Here is an 8,975-nt window from a genome sequence, read left to right as displayed (position 1 = left end):
GGGCCCTGTGGTAGACCCGGGAGCACCGGGCCTGGGGACTGCACACCCCTAGACCCCGCGCTGATCCCTGGGCCCCTTTTGTCCTGAAGCAATCTCCTTACCTTCTGGTTTTTCAGTGATTGCAATAATTTTTGGTGTCCTGCTTTCAAAAGTGATTCGGTAACCTAGTCCACTTGCTCTGTTTCTCCACCGATCCGCGAGTTTCCCTCCTCTTCACAGAAGCCGAGAAAAACGCTGCCTAGAGTAAAGCCGCTATCTTCCCATGCTGATCTTTTAAGAAAGAAGAGGTTCATGTACTTTTTATATTTTGTATCATGAAAACAATCTTTCATATTTTCTTTGTAATTTTTAAAAATTTGTAAATAAAATTTTAAGTTTTCAATTAGCAAGAATTGCACCTTGGATAAACCTCATTGACTACAATATTGCTACTGTGCAAGGCCTGTAAATAAAATTTTAAACTTTAACCCTATATTTGTAATATGAAAAGTGCTTTTTAAATAGATTCTGATTTTGATATTCTACACTGGGATGGTGGTGGGAGAATTGTCCACAGTGCTCTTATACATTATAAATATAATAGGTCTAAGATAATCTTCCCTCCCCACAGCCACCTGTCCCTCTCTCTTTTTATTTTCCTTCATTCAGTTCATTATTGAGTCAGTACCATGTTTCAGGAAATGTGCAAAGTAATGTTATGTATCCTCCTGTGAAAAGAATAGCTTCACAGATCTAAAGAAGTCTGTGGCTCAATGTGAAACTGATCCATCCATCCATCTGTCCATTGAACACTACATGGTAGTACATAAGTAGGTTTATAGATGTTCATATGAAAAATACAATAATTAATGAATAATAATATAAAAATAAATCTTGTGTTCCACATACTTACAACTGTGAACCTACATTTGCCCCACTCTGTATGTGTTGAGCACCCATTACATTCCAGGCAATGCTCTAGGTATTGCAGATAATGATAGTGAGCCAGAGCTTACATTCTAGTGAGAAGAGAAGAAATACATAAATAATATAAAGTCAGGTGAACGATAAGTGCTGTGAAGAAAACAAAGTAAGATATGGGAATGGTTCTTTAGGTGGAATGGCCAGGGAAGGTTTCTCTGAGGAGGTGACATGTGAGCAGATAGTTGAATGGGAGAAACTAAATCATGATCAGAGAAAACCATAAAGTTGAAATGTGTTTTAAGCAGTTATCTAGTGTCTGTTTCAAAAATTTGTCAAGACTCAGGGCAGAAAGTTTACCCTGACTCAAGAAGGAGAGGTAACTAAGTTCAGGCAAACAGTGGGAAGAATTACATAGCCTATATTAGAATCCAAGAGTCATAGCATTACTCAGACCACAGTTAGCAGTGGAAGACGCAAAATGCCCATATCGGGATCCCTATATCAAGCAGAAATCAGCAGGAACTCTCAACTCCTTGTACTCTCAAGCTCTTCCTTCTATGATGCATAAGACACTTGTCCTGCTAACCTACTGTATACTTCCTCCAAACTTTCACTCTACCCACCCAGTAGGGTAAGTAAAGGATCTGGAGGAGCTCCAGAGTCCACAGAGCAATGTTTGAAAAACATGGAACTAGAAGCTCTAAAATCCTGTCCCAGGAAGGCACCTGCCCTGGTTTCTAGAGCATTGAGGCAGAATTTAGCTGAGAAGCTGTAAGGAACCCGCCAGAAGACCATTTCAGCTCTTGGATGCAGGGGCACAAGCCAATGTTGGAAGGAAAGGTAGAGAATTCAGGTAAACCCAGGCAAACTTCAGGGAAGACAGTAACAAGATAGAACTAACTCTGAGCAAACAAGGATGTCAACAGTGGCTGAGTTTATAGCCTCCCACGTTTTTCTTTTGGTGCCCCTTCTCTGTTTCCAGTATGCCTGGTTTAGCTTCCATCCAGATGCTGAGTTTGTTATCAATTAACTGTCCACTATTCTCACTCAAAATGGTAACTTGGAACATCTCTAAGCACTCAGTTATTTTTTTAAAAAAAAGATTTTATTTATTTATTTTTAAAGAGAGGGGAAGGGAGGGAGAAAGAGGGAGAAAAACATCAATGTGTGGTTGCCTCTGGAGCACCCCATACTGGGAACCTGACCAGTAATCCAAGCATGTGCCATGACTGGGAATCAAACTCATGACCCTTTGGTTTTCAGGCTGACACTCAACCCACTGAGCCACACCTGCCTGGGCTTGGCTATTAACTAAATATGCTGGAGCCCCAGGGTTCTCAGATGGTGCTTTGGAGGCCAGTATGGGAGATGATTGGAGTTGGCTGAGCAAGAGGGCTTTGGGGTTTCCAGCCACACTAAACACATCAATTATATTAGTGTCTGCTATGCATACTAGCAGCTATTTAAAAAGTCCAGCATCTTAGAAAATGCACCAAAGCAAAACTAAAACTGTCATTTTAATGTGTTACTCCTTCCAGCAGGCAGAAGAATCTAATAGCTAAAAGTCAGGGTGAGGCAACCTGCATTTAATCTCAGCAGTGGCTTTGGAAAAATTACTGAAAGTTCTCTGAATTTGAGATTTCAGTAATTCAAAAATTACTGAAAATTCGTAGTTCTCTCCTAAGTTTATCATAAGGTTCAAATGCAGTGTGATGATGTATGAAGGACTTTGTACAATGCCTACCATACAATAAGGACATGTTAAATGCTAGCTATTATTTGCTATATGTATGAAGCTACTCATTTTTGTTTTTATTTTTTAATGTATTGATTTTTGAGAAAGAGGAAGGGGAAAAGAGAGAGAGAGAGAGGTGTCAATTTGTTGTTCCACTTATTTATACATTTATTGGTTACTTCTGGTATGTGCTCTAACTGGAGATGGCACCTGCAACCTTGGAGTACCAGGACAATCCTCTAACCAACTGAGCTACCTGCCAAGACCATTAAGGTATTCTTGAGCCTTGCTACTGAAAGTGTGGCCCATGGACCAGCAACATCAGCATCCCCTGTGACTATATTAGAAAAGCAGTGTTTCAGGCCCTGTTGTAGATCTGCAGCATTAGAATCTTCAGCTTAACAAGATCCGCATGTGATCATATTCACATTACAGTTTGAGAAGCACTGGTCTAGAAGACATTTAATAACAATTAGATCTTTAATGGTGGTATTCTGGAAGCTATTTGTGGAGGCTTAGAGGTCCTTCCTGGTACTTTTCACTTCAAACAGTGTAGATTTACTTTCTTGATCAGGAAGGTTAATTATCCAAGTCAAGTGCTCCTGGAAAACTTGCTCATCTTTCAAGGCACAACTCGTGTTCACTCTTCAGTATAGCCTTTCCTGACCCACTTATCCCACCACCCATATACTCATGGAACTGAACACTTTTCCTTTTGTTCTCTTCTTGACTCTGAACTGACTTCTATATCATAGTGCCAAAACACATACAGCAGTGTTGGAATGTACATGCAGCAATTCACATGTGCAAAAATGTTCTCTAGAATTAAACTAAACTACCCCAGGAATGTCCCATCCTGTTGTCTAGTAGGGATGAAGTGTAGACACACAATTCATTGTGTCAATTGAAAAGAATCAGCCTTTTTGGATAAATGCTGAATCTTGCATATTTTAACTACATTTCTCTCCTCTTACAAAACATGGTGTCTTTGGGCAGTAGGGTTAGGGAGAATAGAGGCTTGGATGCATGCACTTTCTTCTGGATGCTCACTATTTTCTGTTATGGAATTGGTGGTCTGGAATAATCCTTACAGTCCTGTGCTGAAGTGCTGTGAAGACCCTTTGGTCTTTTAGGGACTTCATTGGTTTCAATCCATGGTGCTAGGTATTTGTTTCTGGTTTCAAAGCCCCCTGATTTTGTAACTTCTTCAATTCAAGCACAAGCCTCTGGTAGCCCACTGGTCCTCTCTAATCCTTCAAATTTTGTATCTTCCACATGCCAGACACAGGCTATGAAGAAACAGAAGTGCCACACTAGGCCCACACACTTAGAGTCCTCCTTCCCTTATTGCTATCCTACCACTTGGATGCCAGGTTGCTCTATCACCAAGGGAATGCAGGCCTTCTCCAAGGGGCTTCATATCTTCACAGTTTGTTGCAGGTGAGGAACACCCCTCAGAGCTCTAGTGGTTTCTACCAGGCCCTCTGATATCTGTCCTTTTGCTCCTCTCTTTCTCTTTTTTCTTCCAGAGTTCCACATCTTCAGTCTCAGAAGGTGCTCTTCATTCTTTAAGCAGGTGGGAACTTCCTTTACATCCTAGACTGAGTTCTCTTTACTCATGGCTTATAATAAAACTCCAGGGATTTCTTTGAATATATAAAGAGAGCTATTGTTATTTGAAAATTATTTTCTTCCTTGATAAAATATCACTCTTAAGACTATTATCTAGCAGGGATTCTTAACCATTTTGTGACATCATGGCCTTCTTTAACAGTCTGATGGTGCCTATAAATCCATTCTCAGAATAATAAGTTTAAATAGAGAAAATAAAGTACATAGAATTACAAAGGAAACCAATTATATTAAAATATAGTTATCAAAATGTAAACAATTAGAATAATATCTGTGCTCCTTTAGTAATGTATTACATAATAATGCCTACTGGAAGGTTTAGTGATCACCATAATTCTGAAGTAATAATGGTGTGAGGAATATTTTGATATAGTGGCTGCATTAATTTTTAAAAGTTTTTATTTATTTATTTTTAGACAGAGGGGAAGGGAGGGAGAAGTGAGGGAGAGAAACATCAATGTGTGGTTGCCTCTCATGCATTACTCTCCACCAGGGACCTGGCCCACAACCCAGGCATGTGCCCTGACTGGGAATTGAACCAGTGACCCGTTGGTTCATAGGCCAGCTCTCAATCCACTGAGCCATACCAGCCAGGGAAGCTGCAGCATTATTAATGTGATGTGAAAATGTGATTTCATTGATGATAAAGCCACATATATGGCTAATATTACTGTGGTGTGTTGACCATATTAATAGTGAAAGTAAATGCTAATTTTTGGTGAGAGATTAGGGAAAATTAAGATGCAGTTTTATTCTTTGTGTGTGTTCTTTAGCTGGGGGTCTCATGTTAGTAAAATAAAAGTAATCTATAAATTAAAAAAACAATCTAATCGGGCAGTCAGAGCTAAGCAACAACTTGTTGTTCTAGCTAGTATCTATTCTCCTTTGAAGAGTGGAAATCCACAGATTTCCACTGACACAATAAATTGTGTATCTATACTTCATCCCCACTAGACAACAGGATGGGGTATTCCTGGGGTAGTTTAGTTTAATTCTAGAGAACATTTTTGCACATGGCTCAGTGAATCCTAGGCCACCAAGACAGAGAATGAAAGATATGTCAGTGTAAGAGTTTTATCATCATTATTGCCGTTACACTATTTTATTGTCGATGATTTGTTTTCATATCTCTCTCTTCCACCAGACGATAAGCTACTTGAGAGCAGGGACTGTGTTTTAGTCATCTTTGTCTCTTAGGAGCTAACCTGACACATGGTATAAATCAATAACTACTTAACAAATGAAGGAACAAACCAATCAGCTTTGTCGGCAAATCTGCAGAACCTAACAGCCTACTACTAAGCCATTCACTACTCATCATCTAGCTCCTCTTTGTGTTCCAACTGTTGCAAACTCACCACCATAGACTTGGTCACTCATGCACTCAACCCTCAGTTTTTAGTTCCTTTTCCTTCAACGCACATATACAGGCACACCCACACTTTACAAGAGGATAAGTCACCTAACCAACAGCAACTGCTACAAAACACTGGCCTTTCCTATTTATTCAATACACGATTATGATGCTCCTACTACGTGTCAGGCTTAGAACATAGAGCTGGGGACAGAAAGGCATATAATCCACCCCCCCCTCCAAAAAAAAAGAAAGAGAAAGGCATGTGATCAGATTTGGTCCACACTACTGCATTTTGGAGCTTACAGCCAATGTTGGTGACCTTTGAGTTGTGTTTAGCACCCTCTTGTGTTCATGGAGAGTCTTCAGAAGCTAATATAAGGAGACAAAACTATCAGACGTCTTGGTCTTTTTCCCTAATTTATCCAGAGAATCTACATTTTTGTTTATTTCATATATTGAATTTCATTTTTAGAATTTCATAGCTGAGAAATATTTGGAAATCATTCCCTTAGTGGAAGACCCTGCCAATAGCACTGGTAATAGGCTCAACCTCTCAAAAATTGTCTTCTTTAGGTGGCAGAGGAAGAGCTCGTGTATTCAGGATTTAGTCCAGACAAAAGTTCTCATCCTTAACACTTTAAGAGTCTTCATGGAAGGAAAACTAGAAGACAAAGTTCTTGTCCCCTTGGATTCTGGGCATTAGTAACTTACTGCCGTTGATAAGAGTAGGGAATGGGTCTAAAGGGAAAACAGCTGTGTGGCCTCTGTCCTTAGTTCTGGATCTCAGCCACAGGACCTACAGGAAGGAGATGTGGATTTTGCAGATAATGGAATTTCTCAAGTGGTCATGCTATAGGCACCAAGCTCATGCCTTTTCTGTTTCTCCCCACTTCCCTCCTCTGCCTTTATAAGTGAGGTGGCAGAAAGAATCAGGAATGCAAACTCTCTAAAGCCAAAATGTGATTTGTTCCATTGATGGCTGGAAATCAAGATGAAAAATTTTAATACAGAATGGTGCCCTTTTTAGACTGCCTTGTTTATATTGGGAGTGCAAATTGCTTTAGAAACTGCATATGGGGCCTGTGGAGACTATGTATGGAAACATATAAGGTACATGGTGGGAAAACATTTTTCCCAAGATCTGCCTTCTCCGGGATTGCATTACTTTGTTTGCTTCCTAAAGGCAAATGTAGGAACAAAGAATTTGAATTTGACTGGCTAGGCAACCACCTTCTTCCACTGCCATTTCACTGTAAGTTGTAGAAAAGGTATCAAACAGTGATGGTGGCCCAGTATGAGGGATGAGGGATGAGATGGGTGAAAACATAGCAGGGGTGTAGCAAAATGACTTGCATATAGTGTGAAATGAAGCAATTTCTTGCACATTTATTCATGCATTCAACTATTTCCTGAGCATTAAGTATGTGCCAGGTACTATGTGAAGTGCTGGAAATATAGAGAAAAGATACAATCTGCCTTCTGGGAGCAGGGACAATTACCACAACTTTCTAAATTTTAGTTTACTCATTTATAAAGTCAAGTTAATCTGAGTAGCTCCCTCATGGGGTAGTCACTAAGACAAAATGAGTTAAAGCGAAGGTATGCACAACTGAAATATTTTTTCAGATTTTATATTAAGAACAGATTTTTCTATTCTTTACTTACCTGCTTGGAAGTCTATAATTGTTCTAGGAAAAGGCACACTATTAGAAAATGAGGCAGGACAGGTCCAGAGATTGTTATTATGGCTATGGAATTTATCCATAGGAATTAAAAAATATTGTTGACATTATTATAGATGTCTCTACCCTCTCACACACACTTTGCCCACCTCCATCCAGTCCCTGCCCCCCATCCCTCTGACCTTCACCACACTGTTGTCTGTGTCCATGGATTATGGATATATGTTATTTGGCTAATACCTTCACCTTTTTTTCATCCAGCCCCTTCCTCACCACTTCACTCTGACAGCTGTCAGTCGATTTCATGTGTCCATGCCTCTGTTTCTATTTTGCTTGTCAGTTTATTGTGTTCATTAGATTCCTCATGTAAGTGAGGTCATAAGTATTAGTCTTTCTCTGACTGGCTTATTTCAGTTAGCTTAATAATATCCAGGTCCATCCATGCTGTCACAAAAGATAACATTTTCTTCTTTTTTATAACCATGTGTAAATGTACCGCTGCTTTTTTTATCCACTCATGTACTGTTGGGCACTTGGGCTGTTTCCAGATGCTGGCTATTGTAAATAACACTGCTATGATCATAGGGGTGCATATATTCTTTTGACTTGGTGTTGTGGTATTCTTAGGATATATTCCCAGAAGTGGGAACACTGGGTCAAAAGGAAGTTCCACTTTAAATTTTTTAAAGGGAGCTCATTAATATTTTCCATAGTGGCTGCACCAGTCTGCATTCCCACCAACAGCACATGAGGGTTCCCTTTTCTCCACATTCTTGCCAGCACTTACTGTTTGCTGATTTACTGATAATAGCCATTCTGACAAGTGTGAGGCGACATCTTATTGTGGTTTTAATTTGCATTTTTCTGATGATTAATGACATTGAGCATCTTTTCATATGTCTATTGGCCATCTGTTTGTCGTCTTTAGAGAAGTGTTTATTCAGGCCCTTTGCCCATTTTTTTCATTAGATTATATGCTTTTTTGGTGTTGAGATTTATAAGTTCTTTATAAATTTTTGTTATTAACCCCTTATCAGATGTATCATTGGTGAAAATGTTTTTAAATGCCATTAGTACTGCAGCTTCTGGGTGGACCCAAGACTTGAGATTTTGTTCAGATATGACATCCCTAGGACCAAAGTCAATTAGCAAAGAAACAACTAACTGGGCTGAAATTTCATCAGTGCAGAAGGCAGCTGAAGTTTTGAAATTCAGGACCCCACAGCCAAGAATTCATTAGACTCTGTACAAAGTCTCAGGTCTTGGCTCCCCACAGAAGCTGCAATATTAGTGGTATTATGCCCAAGAATAGAGATTGTCTCATTCTAAGGCTAGTGAATCCTTCTTTAGTAAATCTTCCCAATGAGTGTGTCCTTGCTTTGGGGTCCCTTTTTAAAAAATATAAATTAGGACAAATCCTGAAGGCAGGCTTAGGTGAGCCCATACCTTTGGTGGCTATTTATATCCTTAAAAAGGTGAAAATTAAATTACAGGTTATGCTTAATTTCAGGGCTGAAAGAAATCTATAAATATACAGAAGTATCTTTTTACTTAAAAAAAAGCTGAAATAAACTATGACTATTTTGAATGTGTTTGACTTTTATTTTTGAAAATGACCAGAACTGTTTTTGTGGAATTCATACATTAGTACCTTAAGGAGGCTATG

General features: G+C 39.3%; 1 pseudogene; it reads right to left on the bottom strand.

Annotated features, from left to right (window-relative positions):
• Nucleotides 1–334: 334 nt before the first annotated feature.
• On the bottom strand, nucleotides 335–443 carry LOC123805254 (annotated as a pseudogene).
• Between the last annotated feature and the right edge of the window lie 8,532 nt (nucleotides 444–8,975).

Source organism: Phyllostomus hastatus, unplaced genomic scaffold (assembly GCF_019186645.2).
Source record: "Phyllostomus hastatus isolate PE091 unplaced genomic scaffold, TTU_PhHast_1.1 phas_scaffold_28, whole genome shotgun sequence".
In the NCBI taxonomy this organism is placed as follows: domain Eukaryota; kingdom Metazoa; phylum Chordata; class Mammalia; order Chiroptera; family Phyllostomidae; genus Phyllostomus; species Phyllostomus hastatus.
Note: the sequence above shows the minus strand (reverse complement) of the source record. Positions and strands in the feature narration are given on the sequence as shown.